Consider the following 23,498-nt stretch of genomic DNA (forward strand, 5'->3'; position numbering starts at 1 on the left):
ATATTCTAATCATTTTTAGATTTTCCTATTCTGGTTTGTGTGCCCCATAAAAGGCAGTAGCTGCAGGCAGGGTTTGCATTGTCTGTATTATCTTTGGAATTAGTGAAAAAAGTTCAAGCTCTGAAAAATTTTGTCAGATTCTCCACACCATCAAAATTCATATATGCCGTCTCTAAACTTCTATCATACCTCCCTTATAAAGCATAATATTGAAGGCTAAGAGATGTCTTGTAACAGAAAAGTATAATAGTAATTCAGAAACACTGCCTGTTGTGTTTTATTCAACTTATGAAATGAAATCACATATTCATATTAAAATAAGAATAAAGTCTCAAACTATGCATTTTCAGCATGTGACATCACTCACAATTAGCTAGTACTAATTAGGTCCAATCTTGTGAATACTTCATTAAGAAAAAATTAATTAGCACTGTTAATTATGAATGTCATAGGGAACCCAGCCTTGGGCACTCATTGTGCTGCTATTTGTTTTTAGGACTCATTTGCTGAGAATTGCTTCCCCTAGTTTAATTTCTATGCCTCCATTATATGATCTTAAATCATGGCAGCCTCTTGTATTGTTTGTTTCCTGCAAATATTAAGCAAATATGCTAAGGTAGGAGCATATTTTACATAACCACACATCAGACTGAAGTTGAGCCAAGAGAGGGAATGAATGCAACTCATATCTGACTTATATTTGGCAAATACAGAGATATCATAAGCTCCTTGTCTAAATGCCTACATGCTATTTCTATGGCAACACATAAACATTTACCTTGTAACACACAGCTATCTTCATTCTTCACATCCCGTTATTTATTTTTTCCACTCTCATGGGAAAGCCTAATTTATTCCCTAGGAAAAGTCAATCAACGATTTTCTTAATCAGTGGCATTTGAAGAGTAGGTGGCACAGTTCTTTTTATGGAAAAGCAATTTCCACCAACGCTCTTGCTATTTGACAGAGACTGGAAGAGAATAAAAGAAGAGCTTGCTTTAAGGAAAGTGTGAGTACAAGTCGCAATGAATAAGCCTTCAAAGAGTGATGAGAATGTACATCAGAAACCCACAAAAGGTTGGCCGAAGTGATCATATGCAAATCCAGCTTCTCCTTTCTATGTATGTGGAGTATCATGGAGACTCCTTTATAGGAAAAAAAAAAAAGGTGATTTTTCATTCCTACAGTTTTGTCAGTCTTTGAAAAAATTCCTTTGCTGCTTTCCTTATGTGACAGAGATTTTACAGAACGGCCAGTGATAGAGGCAAGAGAAAGACTACTGACTTAAAAGCAGATCAAATGACAGTTAAAAGGAAGGATACAGGGAAACCACATCAGGTTCCTTCACTTTGTCTATTCTTTGAGCCTAAGGTAATTATCAGAGATTGAAATGGCACCAGATGTAAGAGATCCCATATTGGATTTCAGCTGAGTATCAAATCAATAATTTCTCAAAGTCCTAAAAGGGACAATGGATCAATTAACATTCTTCTGCGTACTCAGAGCTCAGTGGGCTAGCAAGGTAAGTCCGTTCAGGATGAGTGTAGATATTAGCCAGTCCCCTCCTCTGGGCTTCCTTGGCACCACTATGATAGCAGTTATCACTGTTTTGTTATTGTTTATATGTGATTCTCTCAAGGGACCTTTAATGATACCCCTCCAATCTAACCCAGTGTTCTGTGAATAGTAGGGTGTTTAATAAGCTGGTGGATAACGTGAATCTTAATTTATCTATAATGTATACACATTTGCCACAATACAAAATGCTCCTCATTCAAGATTAAACTCTCTTCCAATAATTCCCTCTACCATTTTGATGTTGCAGGTCTCACGGCAGTCTTATTACTTCCTGTACAAGGTAAATCTCTCACCACCTCCTCTCATTCATTTATCTCCAAGGCCTACGTCAAGTTATGAGCAAAGGACTCTGTTTCCTTTTGGCTTTGTTTCCAATATTCTAGTATCATTTGTTGAACAGACTAATCTTTCTTCATTGGATTACTTCTGCACTGTTGTCAAAAATCAATTGATCATATACATATGTATTTCTTGACTATTTTTTCCATCTGTATATTCTTTTAACAGTAATATTTCAATTTTTGTTTGAATCCCGTAGTTTCATACTAAGTCTTGGTATGAGGTACTCTGAGTACTCCAACTTTGTTCCTGTTCAGAATTGTTTTGACTTTTCTAGTTCTTTCGGCTTACTGAAAAATTTTAGAATCAGCTTGTTGACTGCTACAAAATGCTTCTTGCTAGGATTTTGATTGGGACTTCATTTAATCTATAGAACAATTTGGGAGAATTGATGTCTTAACAATTTTGACTCTTTCAATAGTTGAGTAGAGTATATCTCTCCATTTAATGGAATCTTCTCTGATTTCTTTCATCAGTGCTTTGTAGGTTTTCAGCACTCAGATGCTGTGCATATTTCATTTAATTTATACCTAAGGATTCCATATTTTTACAGTGCTATTGTAAATGGTTGTTTCCTCAATTTTCCAGTTTCCAATTGTTAATTACTTGTATATAGAAATATGATTTTTTATGACTTTCCTAAATTTACTGTAGTAGTACTCACAGATTTTTTGGTAGAGTCTTTGGGATTTTATACACAGAAAATTACCTCATTTGCAGATAAGGAGAGCTTTATTTCTTCCTATTTAATTGCATTCCATTTATTTTTTTCTTCCTTTTCAGAACTGGCTATGACCTCTAGTACAATGCTGATATCCTCGCCTTGTTTTCACATTAGAAAAAAAGGCATTCAGGTTTTCATCATTCAGTATGATATTTATTGTAGGATATTTATACTTGCCCTTTGCCAGGTTGAGGAAATTCTTCTATTCCTACTTTGTTGGGAGTTCTTTATCATGAATTGACACAGTATCTAACTATTAAGATAATTGTGTTTCTTTTTTCCTTTTCGTTTGACACGTGAATTGCAGTGATTCATTTTTGAAGATTAAAACAACCTTCTCTCCCCAGGATAAAGCATCCTTAGTCATAATGTATTGTCACTTCTACATATTGCTGGATTTGATCTGTTGCTATTTTGTTAAGGATTTTTGCATCTGTAATGGTGGGATCTTTCTCTTGTGCTGTCTTCAGCTTGTTTTGATATCATGATAATACTGACTTTATAAATTGGGAGTATTCTTTCTTCTTTTATTTTCTGGCTGAGCTTGTGGAGAATTGATATTATTTCTTCCTTAAATGCTTGGTAAGATTTGCCAGTAAATGCATCTGGCCTGGAGTTATCCACAGTGGAAAGTTAATTTCCTTAATACATTTAGGACTATTCAGGTTATCTGTCTTTTCTTGAGGGCTTTGGTAGTTTGGGTCTTTTAAGATGGGCAATGGGGTGGAGAAGAAATACTAGTTAATCTATCTGGAAATAAAGATACTGACTATGCATTTCCCCATTTTGCATTAAACAAAGCATCTGCATCTTGTTTCCTTTTAAACATTCCACATATGAAACTTACCTGTGCTTTAGCACCAGTTATACAATGGTCCACTATCTATCATCAAAGAGTTCTAAAGAACCAGAATGTTTCAAGTTTTTCTTCCTATATATGTCAAACTAAGGAAAGGAAACAAAAGTTGGGCCTGACTCCAAGAATGAGTTTCTTAGAGATCAAGTGTTTCCTTTCATTTTTATAATTTGGTATTTTTAGATAAGCTTTCCTATGACCATGTGCCAGAATTGTTAATCTTCAAAATGAATAAGCCAGAATGGTGACACTAACTTTTTTTCTCCATTATTCCATTGCTACTGCATGGGGACAATTACTTCAGAATTAAAGGACCAGTGGGGTTAGGAATAACTGACTTGTCTATTAAAAGCATTTGTGCAGATTTCCAGTTTTTCACTGTTATAAGAGTGTGGTGGGTGAATTTCCCTTCTAGTGACAGAACTCTTTGCATTTATTATGCTCTTTAATTGCTGCATATGTTTAGTGGTATTCTAGCTGATTGTCATTAACTTAAAACATTCACTGCTAATTACAGCTGGCAATGTAATCAAAGGGTAAAAATGTGTCCTCAACACCTACAGTAATCCTCACTTTCACAACAAGATTTCTATTTCTTTCTCCACCATCTCTCACACCAGGGCAGGCCCTTGGTGAAAGGACTTCTAAGCTCTACTCAAAGTCCAGATACACATCCTCTTCCTGGGTCATCTCTCCATAGTGTTTTCAGAGGCTAATTCTTCCCACACGTCACAAATGACTTCTTACTACGTAGCACTGTTGTCTTGCCAGCAATACATGTGTAAAGGGAGTGTTTCTACCACATGGTATAGTCGTTTCTTGGTTGTGTGACTCTATTAAGAGACATTTCTGCTATAATGATCACAGTAGTAAAGAATTAAAAGAGCTAACATGAGAGGTGTAAGTCCACAGAAATAACTGTTTTCCCAACAAAAGTCTTAGAAAAACATATTTGAAAACCCACAGAATGATGGAATTACCTTCTTCCAAAACACAATACAGAATTAACAAGATGACAGTGGCACTTTAGCTACCAAGAAGAAAACACAAGACAGCAAAGCCACAACACAACAGTAAATCTCCACTACTGACCAGAGCATACCGCATACTCTTCAATGCTCTTTTTTAAGCTCATATGAAAAAATACATCTAAATGAATATCACACATCAATGAAAGATGCAAAATGAACATATAGTATATCACCATTTATTCATATTGTTTATGAGTAGCTACATACCACCAACCTCATAGAGCATTTTCTATGGAGAAGGAAGGATATGAATGAGATTCAAGAGACGTACAAAGAGGATTTCATTTGTTCCTAAATGGTTTTATTTCTTTTAATAGAAATGAAAATGTTAATTTTCAATTAATTCTTGGTAGTGAGATAATAGATGTTTTTTATATTATTCTGAACATTTTATGAATTCTTGGAATTTTTCATAATAAAAAAATTTAAGAGAAACAGAAATAACACCTAGCTACATTTCAGCTTAGAAGTAAAGCAGATTCATAAAAAAAGAAAACATGAGGAAGAACCTTCTTTCTTGGAGTAGAGTAACTGCTGACCAAAATACATTTTGAGCTATAAAGTTTGAAAAATACTGAAAGTGAGACTATCATTTCTGAGTAATACTGTCTGAGTAGATTTGCCTCCAAGAGCTTCCATTTCCTTGTATGTAAAGCAAGGATGTTGAAATAAAATATCTTGCACAACCTCTTCAACTTTAAAAGTCTATGACTATTTTTCCCCTAAAGGAGATGGGTATATTTCTGTGTGTTATTCCTTTTGCCTAGAATTCTTTTCCTCTAGACTATTCTCTGGCAGTAAAATCCTATTTATCCAGTAACACTGCTTCCCTCATGCTTCCCAAGCAGGGAAGAGCACTGTCACAACTCTGTCCTCCTACCTCCATTAGCATTCGATACACGGCTAGATCTGTCTGTTCATGTGTTTGCCTGCCCTGTCAGACAGCGAGCCACTGATAACAGGACCTACACCGCTCCCTTCTTTGTATCCCCAGTACCTTCCACGGTGACATGTTTACAGCCAAGAAAACGAGAATATACACAGCTTACTTAAAGCTATGTTAGCACAAAGTAAGTTAATTTTTACTTTTTGCAAGTATTATCTCCCCCAAGTAAATGTGTGCTGAATGAATGAATGAGTTATTATGTAAAATGGCATAAAGTTCACTCCATCAGTCAGGTAGGTTGATCATCCCACTAGAAGGTAGGGGTGTAACCCAGATCTCTCAATAGTCTCTCCAAAAAGATCCATCGGATCATTTCGAATTTTACGCCTGTAGTTTAGAAAGTAAGGATGACATAACTTTTCCTGTTCTCTTTTTGCTTTTCATCACATTACACAGTGTTTTGCTTTGTTTTGTTTTGTTTTTTACAGAGGACACGAAACACTCTTCTTACTTATGCAAAATCTCAGAAACTTAACATACACTAAATCTTGGACTGAAAAAAACCATTACGAAGAAGTAACAAATTTGATCATATATATGTAGATAATGGGCAATTGGCCACAAGACCTTTTTCAACTCCTGTTCTCAAAAGGGGGCTCATCTGTATTTCCTATAGTGGAGGAGGAATAGCGTCATAACATGGAGGGGAGAGAGAACGTGGTGGAAAGCAGCCAGCAATCTGTCCCAAAAACCCAAGGAAAGCAGGAGGGTGGATCTCAGCACCCCTAGTACTTTCTTGGCCCAGTCTCCCCAAATCTGGCTCATGAAACAGTTTGTTAATAGGGAGATTTTGGGAATCAAGACATTGCCCTGGAAATCTGCCAGCCAGCCACAAGAACTAGAAATGCCCTTGACAAGATTTAAGCCAAAGCAGACAATTGCCATCAGATGGGATTTGGGGGTTGGGGGCATTGGAACTCAAAACTGCACCCTGAAAACTCCTAACCAGGTACCTGTGTAGCTCACCCTAGTAATTTCATTAAAGGTTACAGAAGTAACACGACCTTGCATTTTACAGCACTGAATTTTTTGGCCCACACTAATTATGATAGGTCTTTTTAAAAAACTTTTTTTTTGAAATGGAGATTAACAAGCAGTTGCAAAGATAGTAGAGAAAAGCCCCACGTACCCTTTAACAAGTTTGCCCCAATAGCCACATCTTCAAATGTAGTATTATATTATACCCAAGAAACTGACTTGGGTATAATTTGTGTATATTCAATGTCCTTTTATGACATGTATAGATGACTGTAGCCATCACCACAATCAAGATACACACTATTCCTTCACTGCAAAGGTATCCCTTGTACTATCTCTTTATAATCACACTGACCCATCTGCCCCTCAATCTCCCCAAATCCCTGCAACAACTAATCTGTTCTTCGTCACCATAATTTTGTCATTTTGAGAATGTTATATAAATGGAATCATACAGTATGTGACTCTTTGAGATTGGCTTTTTTTTTCACTCAGCCTAATGTCCCTGGGATCCATTCAAGCTGTGATGTGTATCAATAGCTCATTCCTTTTTTATTGCTGGTATCATATTCCACAGCGTGGATGTACGGCAGTTCCTTTAACCATTTACCTATTGTAGGACATTTTGGCTGGTTCAGTTTGTGGTTACTACAAATAAAGCTGGCATGAATAATCATGTACATGTTTTTATGTGGACGTAAGTTTCCATTTTACTGGGATAAATGGCCAAAAGTGGGATTGCTGGGTTATATGGTAAGTGTAAGTTTAGTTTATAAAGAAACTATCAAATCATTTCCCAGAGTGTCTGTACTATTTTATATTCCTACCAGCAATGTATGAAAGATCTAATTTCTCTGCATCCTCACCGGCATACTATTTTTCATTTTAGTTGTTCTAACAAGTGAATAGTGTTAACTCATCATGGCATTAATTTGCATTTCCCTAATAGCAAGTGATGTTGAACATCTTTTCATGTACTTATCTGCCAATGATATTAAAAGAGTATATCCTCTTTGGTGAAATATTTCTTCATATCTTTTGCCCATTTATGAATTGACTTGTTTTCTCAACTGTTAAGTTTTGAGACTTCTCTAAGTATTCTACATCTGACTCTTTTGTCTTCTCATTCTTTTAACTGGGTCTTCTGCATAAAAGAGTTTTTAATTTTGATGAAGTCCAACTTACCCATTTTTGTTTCTTTTATGCGTTTTGTTGTCATTATCTAATTATTCTTCACTTACCCCCAGATATTAAAGATTTTGTCCTATGGGTCCTTCTAAAAAGTTTTATAATAAGGTTTTACTCTTTACATTTAAATCTATGATCCATTCTGAGTTAATTTTTATATATGGTGTGTGAGACTTAGGCTGAGGGTTTCTGTGGGTTTTTTTAGACTATGACTATCTGCATTATTTGATGAAGACAATCCATTCTCCATTGAATTGCCCTTTACACTTTTGCCTAAAAAAATCAGCTGGCTCTACTTGTGTGGGGCTGCTTCTGGGTTCTCTCTTCTGAACTGTTGATTTATATGTTGATAAAAATTCTGCTAGGAGTTTATGAATTGAGTTAAGCCTATATATCAATTTAGGGAGAATTGATATCTTCAATATGTTGAGTTTTGAGTATAAGTTTAATCATCTTAAACCTTGATAAGAAGTTAATGTACTTAGTTTTCTATGATTAGGATGAGCAGTACCTATTTGAAAAGGACTATATATAAATTTTTAACAGAAAATTTATGCCATTAACATAAACTGGTCTATAGATTGATTACTATTTTAGTATCAGTTTCTGAGACTGAAAAACAATGAACAATTTTCTTGGGATAAAAAGAAAGGGAAATAAGACTTTAAGGGAGGAAAGTGGAGTAAAGAGATCAGTTTCGCATATTTTATCTTCCCCTGACCTCTAAGTCTTTATCTCAAATAAAATGTGGGTCGACTGATATCATCTTCAAGTAACTTAAACCTTTACTTAGTAGCAGATTAAGTTATCTTTTCAATTAAATAATAAACAACACTTTAAGAATATAATCAAAACAATGATAAATTATTGACAAAATAAAACTGATGCTGCCAAAGACAAATGCTGTGTATCTTAAGGGAGCATAACTTTACAAGCTTAAATAAGAGTGCTGCTAATATTAAGACCTATCCTTTACCAGCCACTAGGTAAAGAAAAACTTCAACAAGTTGTATCGAACATTTGTAAACTAGAATAAACTCCTGGTGAAGAGTTCAGGTTAGGGAGTCAGACAGATCTGGCTGGCTCTACCTCTAACGAGCAACTTGTAGGGCAATATACTTAACTTCTTTGAGAGTGTGTTTTCTCATATGCAAAATGGAGATATTTAATAATAGGACCTATGCCAAATAGAGTCGTGAAGCTTAATTAAGATAATGCAGATTAAACACTAATCCCAATGCTTGGCATATGGTAATCACTCAATATACATTAATTACTATTACTTTTAATTCCTTTTTGTCTGGGCAAATTACACATAGGCGTTCCCTCCATAAGGATAGTTTTCCTAAATGGAAGTGTTGTAGAGGATGCTCTAAGTGCCTATTAAGCTTAATGAGTTTAAGATGCTTGATAGATATACTGCTTACAGTGGTCTTGCTGTCTACAAGAATTCTCCTACTCCCAAGAACCATAATTTTAAGCTAATGAAATGAACTTAGAAAAAACTGTATTTGACTCAATGTTAACATAACTAGAATACCATTTTTAAAATTTTAGCCTTTTCAAAGTGGCCATGATAGTTTGCACAATTGTACAAATTAGAAATCATCAGTTGCACAATCAGAATTCTGATTCCATTCCCTCTTCAAAAGTCAAAGTAGATGTAGGATTCTGGAGGCACTCATGATAGATAGGGCTAAAAAAGTTAAATATGCAAATGCAGGTGATCTTTTTAAATTCTATATATTTCATGCATGTGAATTTCATGACTTCTGAACTAGACAAGATGGGAGAACCAAGGCAGTTCTTTTCTTTCGTAGAGCTCAAGTTTTAATTTGATCTGTTTCTTGTCAATATTATAACTAAAAGCAACTTTGGTAGTGAAAAAAGTGGAAATTAATGATTAGAAAAATGCACTGCCCATGGATTTCAATGATCCTATCCATGGTTACCAAAAATCACTGACATGAATTTAAATGGAGTTAAGAGTCTGATAAAAAATGGTAAAAGTATCACAATAGAATTTTTGATGATGTTATTTGCTTTTGTTTCATTAATGAAACTGTGCTTATAAGAGATTATAGAATAAGATACAGTTAAATGTATAAAGAAAACAGATCCTAAATAGAGAAGACAGGGAAGTTTGGTGACTTTCTACATATTATCTTAACTATGTAAGTGAACATTCAGCACTTTAATTTCTGCTGTGTTTCAAAAGTTACTTTTTTCAACTTTAATTTTTTAATGGTTGAGGACTAGAAAGAATTTACTAGACATTTTTAAAAGGCTAAATGCTGCTACGTGGCTAGTAGTAACAAGAGCACAGGAAGTTCTAATTATGCCATAAGTAGAGGTTTAATCAATAATTGAGAATTGTTTAAAAAATGTTGAGGTATTTTCTATCCAGGTTAATGTTAGCACAGGAAAGAGTGATTCAAATATTCATGTTTACATACTATTTATCCTGGATGACACCTGTCAATTTGAATCATTTCCTTAAAATAAAAGGCCCTGCATGTTTAGAATCATTAGGACTAGTAATTAATACTGTATTTGATTTTTCATATGTCCTGATTCATAGTAAGGACCTAGTTTTAGTCAATTGCACTCACTCACCAAGACACAGTGACTCAAGCAAATGATTATTCCTCAAAATCAGAGTAACAGATTTCCAATGAATAAAAGTTCTAATTGTACACTATAATGCCATAAAAAAAAACTGCAACCATCTGAGTCTTTACAAAACATGCACTGAAACAATTTTGGCCTAAGATCAAGGAAATTTAAGAAGACTAACAAAGAATCTTAAGTCATTCCATAATTGGTTTCCACTCTACTTGAAATGTAACAGTCACTGCAATTTCACAAAAAGAAATAAATTTATAATCCTTTCAGATTAAATTAAGATGTCAGATGTGAAAGGAAAAAGATCAAGGGACCAGATGTCACGTAAAGAAACTAAAAAACAATGTGAAATAAAGTTCAGAAAACAAGACTGAAAAGCTCTGCATATGTGATGGGCTACAACTACTTAGATCACCTGGGTTATTCCTATGAAAGGAAAAAATATTTGGTAAAAGTTGGACCTATAAGTGTAATATTACTATGCCATATTTTTACTCAAATAAATCTATCTGTTTCTAAGTTAAGAAGTTCATAACCCGGGAAAAAAGCAACAATTCTTTTGGCTAATATTAGGGTCACATATGCAAATCCAAAACAAAAACCTGACTCTGCTAAATAAGTTGTAAATTACCAGCTTTTTCTATTGTTTGGTATTTGTAAGGTAAATGTTTAAACTTAAAAAGAAGTTCTTTCAAGTCATTTAAAGTTCTTGATAGAAATGTAACATAATGTGAGAATTCTGGTTACCATTTAAATCTGAAGTACTTCATCCATTTCGGTAACAAAGGTGATTTTAGCAGCTATCAGTACATTCCTTTAAACTTTCAAAGTGCTTTGGGTCCTTCCAGGATGAAAGTCCTTTCTTCCTCGCCTCTCATTCCTTAACTTATTCTGAAGATAGCAATGTTTACTGCAAGAGAACAACAACAAAAAATAGAGCTAAACTAGAGAGTTAAACTAGTTTTAACATATTGGACATTATTCTTTCCTTTAGGATAGTCTTAATTTTACCCTTTCACTCAATATTTATAATTAAAATTATTCTTTTAAGAAGTAACTTCTTCACTTAGAAGGAGACATGAACAGAATCTCACACACTGAAGAGCTATCCACGTCATACCTAAGAACCAACTAATGTACAAGAGTCAAACTAGCACTGATGCACTTGAGGCTTTCTAAGACTTCATTTGATTGTCTTCATATATTTCTTTTTTTTTTACTAGAAATATAAAAATGAGAAATATTAAACTCTATTTCACCTTCATAAAAATCCAATTCTAAAAGTCACATTGTCCAACCTTGATATAGCCTCTGTAAAATATGACAGTAGACATCTCTGATTGCAAAAATTTCTCAAACAACTTTGCAGTTTTACTTTAGGCTTAAGTGTGAAATATATTTCTAATTCAGTATGCAAAGTATCACAAAAAATTAAATTAATAAATTCCTATCTATTTCTGACTCTTAAGCATCAACTATGTGCATGTTTAAACTATGTGTGTTTAAATCCCTAATTTGTTTTTTCTGTAACACAAAATACAAGAAAATAAGTGGAAGAATAAAAAAGAAAATGAAAGATAATGAGACCACTTTTAAATGATTCTTGGTTGCGCTTACATATTGTAGAACTGACTCTTTCAATAAATTTTAAGACAACAGGAAAGCATTTTTAAAAGTAGATTTTTCCAAAAACGGACTTAGGAACATAGAAAACAAACTATGGTTACCAAAGGGGAAAGGGCACAGAGGGATAAATTAGAGGTTGGGGATTAACAGATACACACTACTGTATATGAAATAAACAGCAAGAACCTACTGTATAACACAGGGAACTGTATTCAGTTTCTACAGTAGTGTGTATATGTTAATCCCAAACTCCTAATTTACCTCTCCCCCGACCCTTTCCCCTTTGGTAATAATAGTTTCAAGATTTTTAAATAGTTGGAAAAAAAGACCAAAGAAAAAGAATATTTTTAGGCATAAAAATTGTATGAAATTCAAATTTCATTTTTGATAAATAAAATCTTATCAGAACATACCAGTCCATTTTAAAATATATCATTATGGCTGCTTTTGTACTACAACACCTGAGTTGAGCTGTTGCAACAAGGACCGTGCAGCCCACAAAGTCTAAAATATATAATATCTGGCCCTCTCCAGATAACAATTATCATTTCCTGACATAAAGTACATATACTCAACACAGTTATGCTTTAAAATGATAGGAATTATATTTTAAAACACTAGATCAAATGGTATATTAACCTTTTTAGGTTAAAAAAAAACAATTGCTTGAGAGCTTCAGAATTTTCTAAAGGTATTAGCATTAAATCTCATTCTAGAATGATTCACTTTCTGCTTTTGAGGCCATGATGAAATAAACAGGTCCAGAATAATCCTTCCACTGCAAACTAGAATACAGTATAAAACATAGGAGAGGACTATTTTCAGACACAGGCAGTGCAGGACTGTGATCCCTGAAAAAAGGGACACAAACAAGGCGAGCCCTACCATCACCCAAGGCTCTCAGCCAGGAAGCAATTTACCACTCCACTACGGGAGGAAGAACCCAAATAGAGCCTAGCAATCTTGTTGACCTGAGGAGATGGAGAAAAAAGCGCAAAGAGGCCAAAGTAGCTAGAATTTATGAGGCAGAGTTCCAGAGAGAAGGAAAAGAGTTCCAGTAATTTGACTGAGGGTTCCCTTGAGTATTTAGCTAAATAAAAACCTGTACATGAGAAGGGTAAAATTTCTTGAGACAAGCCAAGAAGAACTTCTAAAGAAAAAAAGTTACCAGGGAGTTCTAAGACAAAGTATTCTCAGAGCTGACATGAGGCCAAGATTTCAACAAGGTCCCTCTAGCAAGAAGGGAAAAAGCTCACTGGAATGATACAAGGCTACCAGCAGTGACCAAGAAGGGCCACACCACAGAATTAGGGGGAAAGGAGCCCTAGAATAAAGGTACTCTAGACACCTCCCCACGAAAGGAACTTGGAAGCCTAGAAAACCTAGGAAGGATCACATTAATATGCAATTTTAAATGCCTATTACAAAAAAAGTCCAATACTCTTTGAAGGAATACCACAAAATCAAGAACTCAACATGTAAAATTCACAAATATCTGACATTTAATTAAAAATTACTGGACATATACCCTCTCTTTCTCAGCACTACCTACAGAGGTGGCAGCCATCTCCTAGTCGGCATCATGGACGCCCCCAGACCCCTTGTGAAGCCCAAGATCATCAAAAAGAGGACCAAGAAGTTCATCTGGCACCAGTCAGACTGATATGTCAAAATTTAGCGGAAGTGGCGGAAACCCAGAGGCATTGACAACAGGATGTGCAGGAGGTTCAAGGGCCAGATCCTGATGCCTGGCATCAGCTATGGGAGCAACAGGAAAACAAAGCACATTCTGCCCAGCGGCTTCCACAAGTTCCTGGTCCACAATGTCAAGGAGCTCAAAGTGCTGCTGATGTGCAACAAACTTTACTGTGCTGAGATTGCTCACAAGAACCGCAAAGCCACTGTGGAAACAGCAGCCCAGCTGGCCATCAGAGCCACCAACCCTAACGCCAGGCTGCGCGGCGAAGAAAACGAATAGACAGCCCATGCACGTTGTATTTGTGTTAATAAAACCACGAAACTCAAAACAAAAATTTACTGGACATATAAAGAAGAAATGTGGTCTATAATCAGAACAGTATCTGTCAACACAGAGAGAGCCCCGGAAATAACAGACACAATAGAATTAATAGGCAACGACATTGAAAGGATATTGTAAGTACACTCCATATTCAAGGATATAAATGAAAACAGGGACACAGTGAAGACAGAAATGGGGGGTTTTCAAAAAAAAAAAACGCAAAGAGAACTTCTTGGGATAAAATATACATACAATATCTGAAATGAAAATTTCACCAGATGAGATAAGCACTTCAGAAAAAAGAGATGAGTGAACTTGAAGGCATAGTCAATTACACTTACTCCGAAACCAGGAATAAATAAAAACAACAATTAAATCAACTAGACCCTGGTTTTTGCCATCTCCTTCCCGCTTTGTTTCTGCTATTTGTACGCTGTAGTCATTACCACTTTCGTACTTGGAAATGTTTGTTTTTCCTGCTTGGGTTTGTTTCATAAATCACTGAATTCTCACTTTTGCCCACAACAGGACTTCATTACAGGATGTAATTAATTCCACTAAACCAAGACAACATGGGGAACTTTAGGTTGAGAGTCAGTCACTTAGTCTAAGCTCAGCTGTGTGACCCTAGACCAATTCAGTTGCTCATCTGTACCATGATGATGATAATATTTAATCCACAAGATTGAGGTGAAGCTTGTATGAGATTAATATATGTGAAAGAGCTTTGGATGTTGAAAGCGTCATACAAATGTAAGGTAAGTTTCTTTATCTACCATATTGGAGGATTCAGTTAGATGATCTCTAAAGACTTCCCACCTCTAAAAATTCTTTAATATTTACATATGAAGCACATAAAAAAATCTACTTACTGTTGGGATAATTTCATAGTTGTAAGACACTTAGGGAACAATTAACTCAACCTTCTCATGTCATAAAATGAGTCCAAAAACAGGCTAAGAGACACATAAGTCAATAGGAAAGTTGGGAGTAGGAAAGACTCAGACCTGATTCCCATCGTACTGCTCCTTTGATCATGTGATAGAAGGCTGCTCACTATCTTGTGACTTTAAACTCTTACTCTCTCTTCACCACAGCTTAAACAATTATCTTTCAAACTGAATACAATGGAAAGCTTATTAAGAAAATGTAAATATTATTTTGGTAAAGATGATTTAACTGTTAAACCATTCTGTTAAGAATGTTTACAAATGACACTAACAGCAGAAGGAGCTTAGGTCAAACTGTCCAGCTCTTCATCTGGTTTGTGTGATACTCAGTTTTAAGTCAATAGGTTATGATGTAAAACCCATGTAACCTTTCCCAATAAAGGGTTTTAATTCTGCTTTGGTTACTTACTAGCTATGTGATTTGGGGCAATTTATTTCTCTGATCTTCAGTCTCTTCAACTTTCTTTAAAACAAGGGTAATACCAAGTATGCCACTTGGTTATTGTGAATTAAATGAGCTAGCTCGTGTTAAGACTCTATAACAGTGTCTGCCACATAGTGAAGTGCTCTGTAAATATTAGTTTCCTTCTCTAATCCCCTGAACTTTAGGAAAATAGAAAATGTTTCCTCTTCTTTTATTTCATCAGAAAGATTCCTTAAATTAAATACACGGGGTCCTGGTCCTCAACTTCTGTTATCAGTAGTTGTACAACAACTAAATCTAAATAAAATGAGGGGCAATGTGACATAATGAAAAGGGGGGTTTGGAGTCAACAAATCTGTGTCTGAATCCCAGTTTGACTAAGAGCTTTGACCCTGAGCAATTTATCAAACCTCTCAAGCTTCTTATCTGAAAATGAGACTGTTAATCTAGCTTTTTATCATTCTGTCATTCACATTCCCAGACATTGCAAATACTTAGAAAGGAACATATCTTACTCATCTTTGTCTCTTCCATACGAAGGCAAGGCTCAAAATTATAAGGTCTGCTGCTAGAAAAAGGCAGGAGATTTGCAATCAAGGGATTCAAGACTAGAATAAACAATTTACATTAAGAAAAGTAAAGTACAGGGGGGAGGGTATAGCTCAAGTGGTAAAGCACATGCTTAGCATGCACAAGGTCCTGGGTTCAATCCCCTGTACCTCCTCTAAAAATAAATAAAACTAATTACCTCCCCTTCACCACCACAATAAAATAATTAAATAACATAATAATAAACTAAAAAACAAAAGTACAAACCCAGCTTAGTTGGCTCCAGCTCTAGGTACTATGTCATTGCTTCCTTTTTTTCCCTTAGAAATGGACCTCAAATATTCTTTTCCTACAGGGAGATGCAAAGTGGGGAATACATATTAGTGAAGGTCATTTGAATCACACTTTAAAACTAAGAATTCTTTAATTTACCATAAGGCAGTACTTACCATAAGTCAATACTCATTCTATGTAATGGACTTGTTTTAAGTGATAAAATAACCAAGAGGTGTTTTAGTTTAGTTTTAGTTTCAGTTTAGAAAATATTACAGGTTTAAAAAGCCAAATAGTAATCTTACCTCAAAAAATTAGTTTCAATGAGTAACAATACTTTGTTGAAGATGATTTAACTACTCAGAATAGGATTGCACGAAGCACTGTAGTTCATTTCATTATGCAAAAACACCTCCAGAGCTATAGCTCGTAACTTTTGAGTGAAGCGTGAATGGTAAGGTATGTGAAACTGAGAATCAGATGAAAGCTAGGAATTGCATGTCCAGGAAAATGCACATACATGCATCATGTTTTGCATATAATTTTAGCTGAGTCAAGTATCCTGTGGATCACTAAAACCTGTTAGTAAACTCGAAGCAACTGGTTTTTGAGTTTTTCAAAATGTAGACTTACAGGATTTTAGAATTTTTTTAAATTGAAGTACAGTCCGTTACAATGTGTCAGTCTCTGGTGTACAGCACAATGTCCCAGTCATGCATAGACATACATACATTTGTTTTCATATTTTTTCCATTAAAGGTTATTATAAGATATTGAACATAGGTCCCTGTGCTATACAAATTTTTTAAAATCTATTTTTATAAATAGTGGCTAACATTTGTAAATCGCAAACTCCTAAATTTATAAGCAATTTGGTAATCATCTAATACAAACTGCTAAGAGAAAAATGGAGAAACAGTGGTCCAGAGAGATAAAAAAGAATTAATAAAAAAAAAAAAAGCCTTACTGCACTCAGGAAACAAGAGGTGTCCAACTACCATGCTAATCCATATTAAGACTGACAATGCAGAATTTCTATAAATGTATGCCTCTGGGTCAGAGTAATTATCACAATGGAACCAGGACAGGAGACTTTCAAATGTCTTTTGGTCTAAACACATAATAGATCATCATTTGTGGTTAAGAAAATGAAACATGGAATTATATAGACGTGAAAAAGTTGATCAAGTCATTTAACCTTTCTTAGCCTCAGGTTCTTCATAACCAAATGTCAATGATAAAACCTACCTTCATAGGATTATTTTAAGGATAAAATCAGGTAACACATATAAAGTATTTAACACAGTGCCTAGTACATAGTAGGTGCTCATGAAATGACATGAATTTTTAAATATTTTTGGTAAGAAAAATACCATATGATATCACTTGAATGTGAAATCTTAAAAAAAAAAAGACACAAATGAACTTATCTACAAAACAGAAACAGAATCACTGACATAGTAAACAAACTTATTGTTACTGTGGGGTAAAGGGGGTGACAGGGATAAACTGGAAGTTCAAGATTCACTAATACTAACTACTATATATAAAATAGATAAACAACAAGTTCATACTGAATAGCACAGGGAACTATAGTCAATATCTTGTAGTAACCTGTAATGAAAAAGAATATGAAAACAAATATACGTATGTTCATGTATGACTGAAACATTATGCTGTACACCAGAAACTGACACAATGTAAACTGACTATATTTCAGTTTTTAAAAATCCTAAGAATATTTCTTGTCAAGTCATGGAATTGGGTAAAATATGAAATAAAACCTCAAGGTAAATGAGATGCTTTCCAGCTGAATAAAATAAGTAGCAAACATTTGCTGAGTATCTGCTATACAGTATACTATTCAAGGTGTTACTGAGGATACAAAAAGGATAAAGTTGTCCTCCTTTCAAGGGGAATTAGGCAAAGACACAGAGCTTTTTCCTTCTCAGTTTCCATCTTGGGTTCCTCTTTTTCCTTTCCCCTAGGGCTCAGCTTTTTGCTCACTTCATACTCTACCCACAGGACTGAAGGACCCTCACATGACTACCTCTAATCCTGACCTTTCACCTGAGCATCAGATTCCAATTTCCCCACCTGAAAGTACCAGAGGCACCATATGTTAAAAGCTTTTCTTAAATTCTGTTCCTTCTTTAAATTCCCTGTTATACCATAGCCACTTAGAAACCAAAAGTCTGACAGTAATCTCACATTTTACCAATCATTTAAAATGTTTGTTTGATTTCTACTCTAAATACTTTCCAAGTATACTTCTTTAACTTTATCCTATTAAAAGTATTCAAATCCAGGTCATTATCTCTCAATATGACTAAATCAGTAATCTAACTGGTCTACCCACCTCTACTCTCATCCTACATCAAAATCATTTACCATTCTGCCATCAAAACGACCACTCTAAAATGAAAATCTTGCCACACTATGTGTATGTCAAACCCTTTAATGGCTATCTATTATCCACAGAATACAGCCCAAGTTCACTCACAAAACAAATGCCCAAATGACTTGGTTCATGCATATCTCTTCAGTCTAATTTCTTATCTCCCACTTTATCACACCACAGCCATACTGAACTATTTGTCAAACCTCATGCCCTTCTCTTTGCCAATATAACCTTATACCCCTTCCATGAATAGAAAATTCCTACTTGTTCTTCAAGATTCAGGTCCAGGATCACCTCCTCTGGGAAGCCTCCAGAGTATACTTTCCTACCCCACCAAGCTCACACATTTTCCAGCAAGCACTCAGGAAATATTTGTTAAACTAAACTGAAACTAAGCAAACTAATGACAAAGCAGCAAATAATTTATACATATAAAGCCAGTGAGAAGGGAAAACTAGACGGATTTCAGTGTTTCTTTGGAGAAAAGTCTTGATCTGGGATATGAGGAGTAATCGGTCACAGATTGTTGAAGAAAGGAAAATATTTGAGTGAGTAAAACAGACATGACACACGTAGACAAGAAGTGGATAAGGCAAGACTTGAGGGACAGTAAACAGCAAATATAAACTCACAGATGCAGCCGTCCTGTACAAAGATGTTTAGAGACCACAACCAAGAAATCATCAAAAATTTTAAAATAGTTTTCTCTGAAATTGTATGACATACTTATCATTGACAGACACTAACCTGCGGTTTCATTAGAGGTATTAGTTTAGAAAGATATTTTCATCTTTTAGTTAATCCCTCACATTTTTATAAATTTGAGAAGGTACTCCCACTTAATTAGCATGTACTGAAGAACTTACATAAAATCCTGAAATTATAACATATCTCTATATGGCATAATAGCTTACTGAAATTGGAATAAGGTAACACAGACTCCCTCAATTAGGTCAAGGGCTAGTCGATCTCATTAAATAATCTTTAATATTAGAGCATTAGGCTGCTCCAAATCAGCAGGTGAAAATGAAAATATAGTAAGCTTAATGCCAATTCACAGAGGAATTGAATTGTAGGTATTTTGCTTTCTGAATGCAGAACTAAAGAATATCAATCCTGCAACTTAAATACACTAGTCATAGTATGGAATGGACCTATGACGTATTCCCATATGAAGAGTGAAGATTAAGGTTATCTACCAAGAGTAAGAAGAGGGGGAAAATGCTGTCATCCCTGAACTATACTTCATGACGCAAAATCTACTGCTTGCAGTAAAGCCAGAGAAGATTCATCCTAACACATTAACTAGAAAATCACACATTAGTCAGAAGAGGATCAAATTAGAAGAATAAATAGAATAAACCAGCTATCCCAATAGGAGCATCTATTCATGAATGTCTGCATCATTTTTATTTTATATACTTAATATATCTGTATAAGATAGTAACAACCCAAGGCACATCTTCTATATCAAGAGGAGAGGTGATTAGAAAAGAGATTTATATTAGCAAGCACAGAAGCACTTTGGAGCTTAAAAATCATTTGCATGGATTTGTATGTCTTCTTGCCCTTGTCTCTGTAAACACCAATTCCCTGCTTTCAGATTTGCAGACAGGAAAAAGCAAGATACAAAGCTCAATGTTAATTTTCAACATAACACTGATGTTATGTCAGAAGATATGGGTGATTCTCACTCTCACATAATACCTGTCATTTTAAAACACCCCTACTGATACGAACTAACATTAGTGAATGAAAGGTTAAAAAATCCTTTTAGGCTGCTGTATTTGAGCAAATTGACAGATATGAATGCACAAACGCTAGTCTTGGATTATGAAATCTCCTCACACATGAACACCACTGTAAAATAAATTTCTCAAAGAGAAGATGGAATGAAAATGTTGCAAGCTTGCTAAAGAGAATAACATCAAGCTATAAAAGAAACTGGCAGCCTACCAACATGATGTTGACAAACACGTTATGCTCAGGTGCACTGTAGATGATCATTTAGATGCTGTCAGGCAATGCCACCTATATTTCTTCAATATTCCATTTTTATTTTTAAAAAAACCCCACTGGCTTAGGGAATATGGAATCATCCATCTGTAACAGCACACTATTTTTTATCTGATATGGATTTATTTTTTCAAAAAGAAAAGAGAGCTATATATCCTGGGATAACAATCGCCACCATAAATTGGGACTAATGTCTGCATTGTACAAGGTAAGGATCATTCATTAAAGAGTAGCAGCTTTTACACACAGTCGATCCTTGCTATTTGCAGTAGTTATGTTCTATGAAGTTTCCACAAACACCAAATTACTGAATCATGTGCTTCCACTGCTTCCAAGAAATGGGAAATACGGGGACTCTGCTTACATTTTATCAACCTATCAATATGTATACGTTTTTAAATGTGTACTTCGGTTTAAAGATACCTTAATCAATATACACTGTTGATTCATTAAAACTGAACCTGCAGCCAACAAGGTAACTCATAACTGAACAAAAACTTATCTAACAAGCGTATTTCCTCTATTAGGCACATCACAACCTTCATGTGCTTGGGAACATTACACAGTACTTTAGCACAACAGCTGGGGGGCATGTCTAACAGTGAAATCACCCCCCAAAAAGCACAAAATGTGAAAAACATGGAACTAAGGCGACTGCAAAAAAGGATGCTTCATTACAGTATGAGTGTTAAAACAAGAAGGCAAGGTGTCACCTTGTCTGACCTCAGCTGAGAAAGTGCACATCAGGCAACTCAGTTTTGGGGGTGTTGTTCTGCGTTTTTTTTAACCACTCAGTTTATGTCTGCAAATGATCGTGAAAATACCATAGTTATTGATCTGGGAGTTACAAATACATTTTAGAAAGTAGGTATATCTGCAAATATGGAATCCACGAATGAGGATCAAATGTGTATATGTGCGTATATATGTGTATGTTTACCTGTGTGGACATATACATACGTATATATGCACACATATACGTGTGTGTGTGTGTGTGTGTGTATGAATGACATGTGACATATGACACATCTGATAGGAAGGTAAGTTATGAGACTCTCTAGTCTGAGACTTTCCTAAGTCTGTATTTCCTTTTTGTCTCCTAGACGCCTCCACCTGAATGTCCTATCAGCACTTCAAACTTAAAAGACTAAGGTGACCTTCTGCACTTACCGTAAACCTGTCTTCTGCTATATTATGTCTCCAATATTAGCACCATCATCACACCTACTCAAGTCATTGTGACTCTGATTCCCTTCTCCACATTGTACCCAGGAAGCATCATGTTGATTCTTCCTCTGAAATATCTCTTAAGGTTATCTCCCCCTGCCCAAGCCCACTACAGTTATCACTAAATGCCTTCCTATTATTTTGGACCATCCTTACAGCTTACTGTCTTCCCTCTCCACCCTCTACTCCAGAATCACAGGTGATTTACTGTCAGTATTATTTTTCCAAGACTTAATTACACTATTCACTTCCTGGTACCTGTAAGATGAGCTTGAGATTCCCCGTACAGTATACATGCTCTTTAACAACATGGCACCAAATCATCTTCTTAGACTCATCTACTGACACTTGTCTCTGATAAGCTCTATATTCTAGCCATAGCAATCTATTTCCCATTCTCTGAATATCTCATACTTTTTAAAGGCCCTTTATACGTGTTGGAAGTTTCACTAGTAATCTTCTCTCTTTCGTTTTCTACTTGCCCTTAAAGCCTCTGCTGATGTCACCTTCTCTGTGAAGTCTTCCCTGATGAGCCTCTGACTCCACCTCAGGCCACGTTAGTCACTGTCTTCCCTGTGCTTCCACAGTATTTTTGTAATATTTCTATTATCTAATTCCTTAACTTAAGTTCTAATTACTAAGGCGGAAAGTGTGAGAATTTACCAGGTTGGCCAAATATTGATTGACTATTGCAGTTGGGTGATGGGGATTCACGATACAACTGTGTACTTCAGTGTGTATGCTAAATGTTCATTAAAAGAAAGGTAAAAACTTGAGAGGGAGAGGAGAGGAGAGAGGAGGGGAGGGAAGGAGAGAAAGAATCTGTCTACAAGTAATTGAAAATCTGACTTAAACAAACAGGGCATTAATCCCACCCCACCCTACCCCGTAAGACGTCTCCAGAGACAGGCAGACAGACTAGCTTTGGTACAGGGGCTCGAGAAGGTCATCAAAGACCAAGGCTCTTTCTATTTTTTTGCTCCACTAAGTGTGTTGATTTTTTGCTTTAAAGCTGTCTGCTACAGATGCAGGCATTACCTCCGCATTCAAGGCAGGAAAAAGGACAGTGCCAGTCACACCATTATCTCTTTAATATGAAAAACAAAGGCTTTTGTCAGTACCCTCAGCAAACGTAGTTTCTATCACATTGTCTGTGGCTGTTGGGTCATCGACAGTGTCTCGATGGCCTCATCTCCTTGAGAGCAGAGACTATTTTTGTACGTTAGCAACCAATCCAGTGTCTAGCACATAGAGGTTCTTTGTATCTAATGAATGTATGAGTCTAATAAAGGAAACAGTAGCAAGTATCATAACAGAAGAACTCTGCTTTCCTAATTTTCTTTTCTTGTTAAACAATATAATAGAAGTGCTTAAAAAGTGCCAGTGCTGCACAAATAAGGAATTATTAGTCTTACAGTGGTTTGACATCTGTAATCATGAAATATTTTCCAACGATTGCTCCCTTTGTAGAGTAACAGAGGACTAACAAAGAATAGAAACCTGAATTTTTGTCCAAGCAAAAACAATCTTGATGAACCTCAGTTTACTTAAAAGATAATGTTTGTTTCCCGGGGTTGTTTTGAAGATAAAGTAAACATAAATAATATGAATGCATTCTTAAATATATAAAACACTATAAACCCTTGCATTTTAAAACTAATGGATGTGTTAAATCTTGAGAGGAAACTTATAGTTCTTATGTAGTATACGTTAGAGTTAGATACCACCTATCACACAAACAATTTGT

The 23,498-nt window shown here is 35.3% G+C and overlaps 1 protein-coding gene and 1 pseudogene across 12 annotated transcripts in view; one reads left to right on the forward strand and one right to left on the reverse strand.

Annotated features, from left to right (window-relative positions):
* PEAK1 (pseudopodium enriched atypical kinase 1) overlaps positions 1-23,498 on the reverse strand; it is a 197,749-nt gene that overhangs the window by 94,225 nt on the left and 80,026 nt on the right. For 7 of the 12 annotated variants that reach the window (XM_072950946.1, XM_072950943.1, XM_072950945.1 and 4 more), the window contains 2 exons: positions 16,102-16,183; positions 11,013-11,175 (listed from right to left, as the gene is read on the reverse strand). The exons of 2 other annotated variants lie outside the window; for them this stretch is intronic. The gene's annotated coding sequence lies outside the window, so the exon portion shown is untranslated. The remainder of the gene's footprint in view (positions 1-11,012; positions 11,176-16,101; positions 16,184-23,498) is intronic. 3 more of the 12 variants (XM_072950949.1, XM_072950947.1, XM_072950948.1) reach the window with 2 other exon arrangements.
* Positions 13,474-13,869, forward strand: LOC102535668 (large ribosomal subunit protein eL32-like; annotated as a pseudogene).

Source organism: Vicugna pacos, chromosome 27, assembly GCF_048564905.1.
Source record: "Vicugna pacos chromosome 27, VicPac4, whole genome shotgun sequence".
In the NCBI taxonomy this organism is placed as follows: Eukaryota; Metazoa; Chordata; class Mammalia; order Artiodactyla; family Camelidae; genus Vicugna; species Vicugna pacos.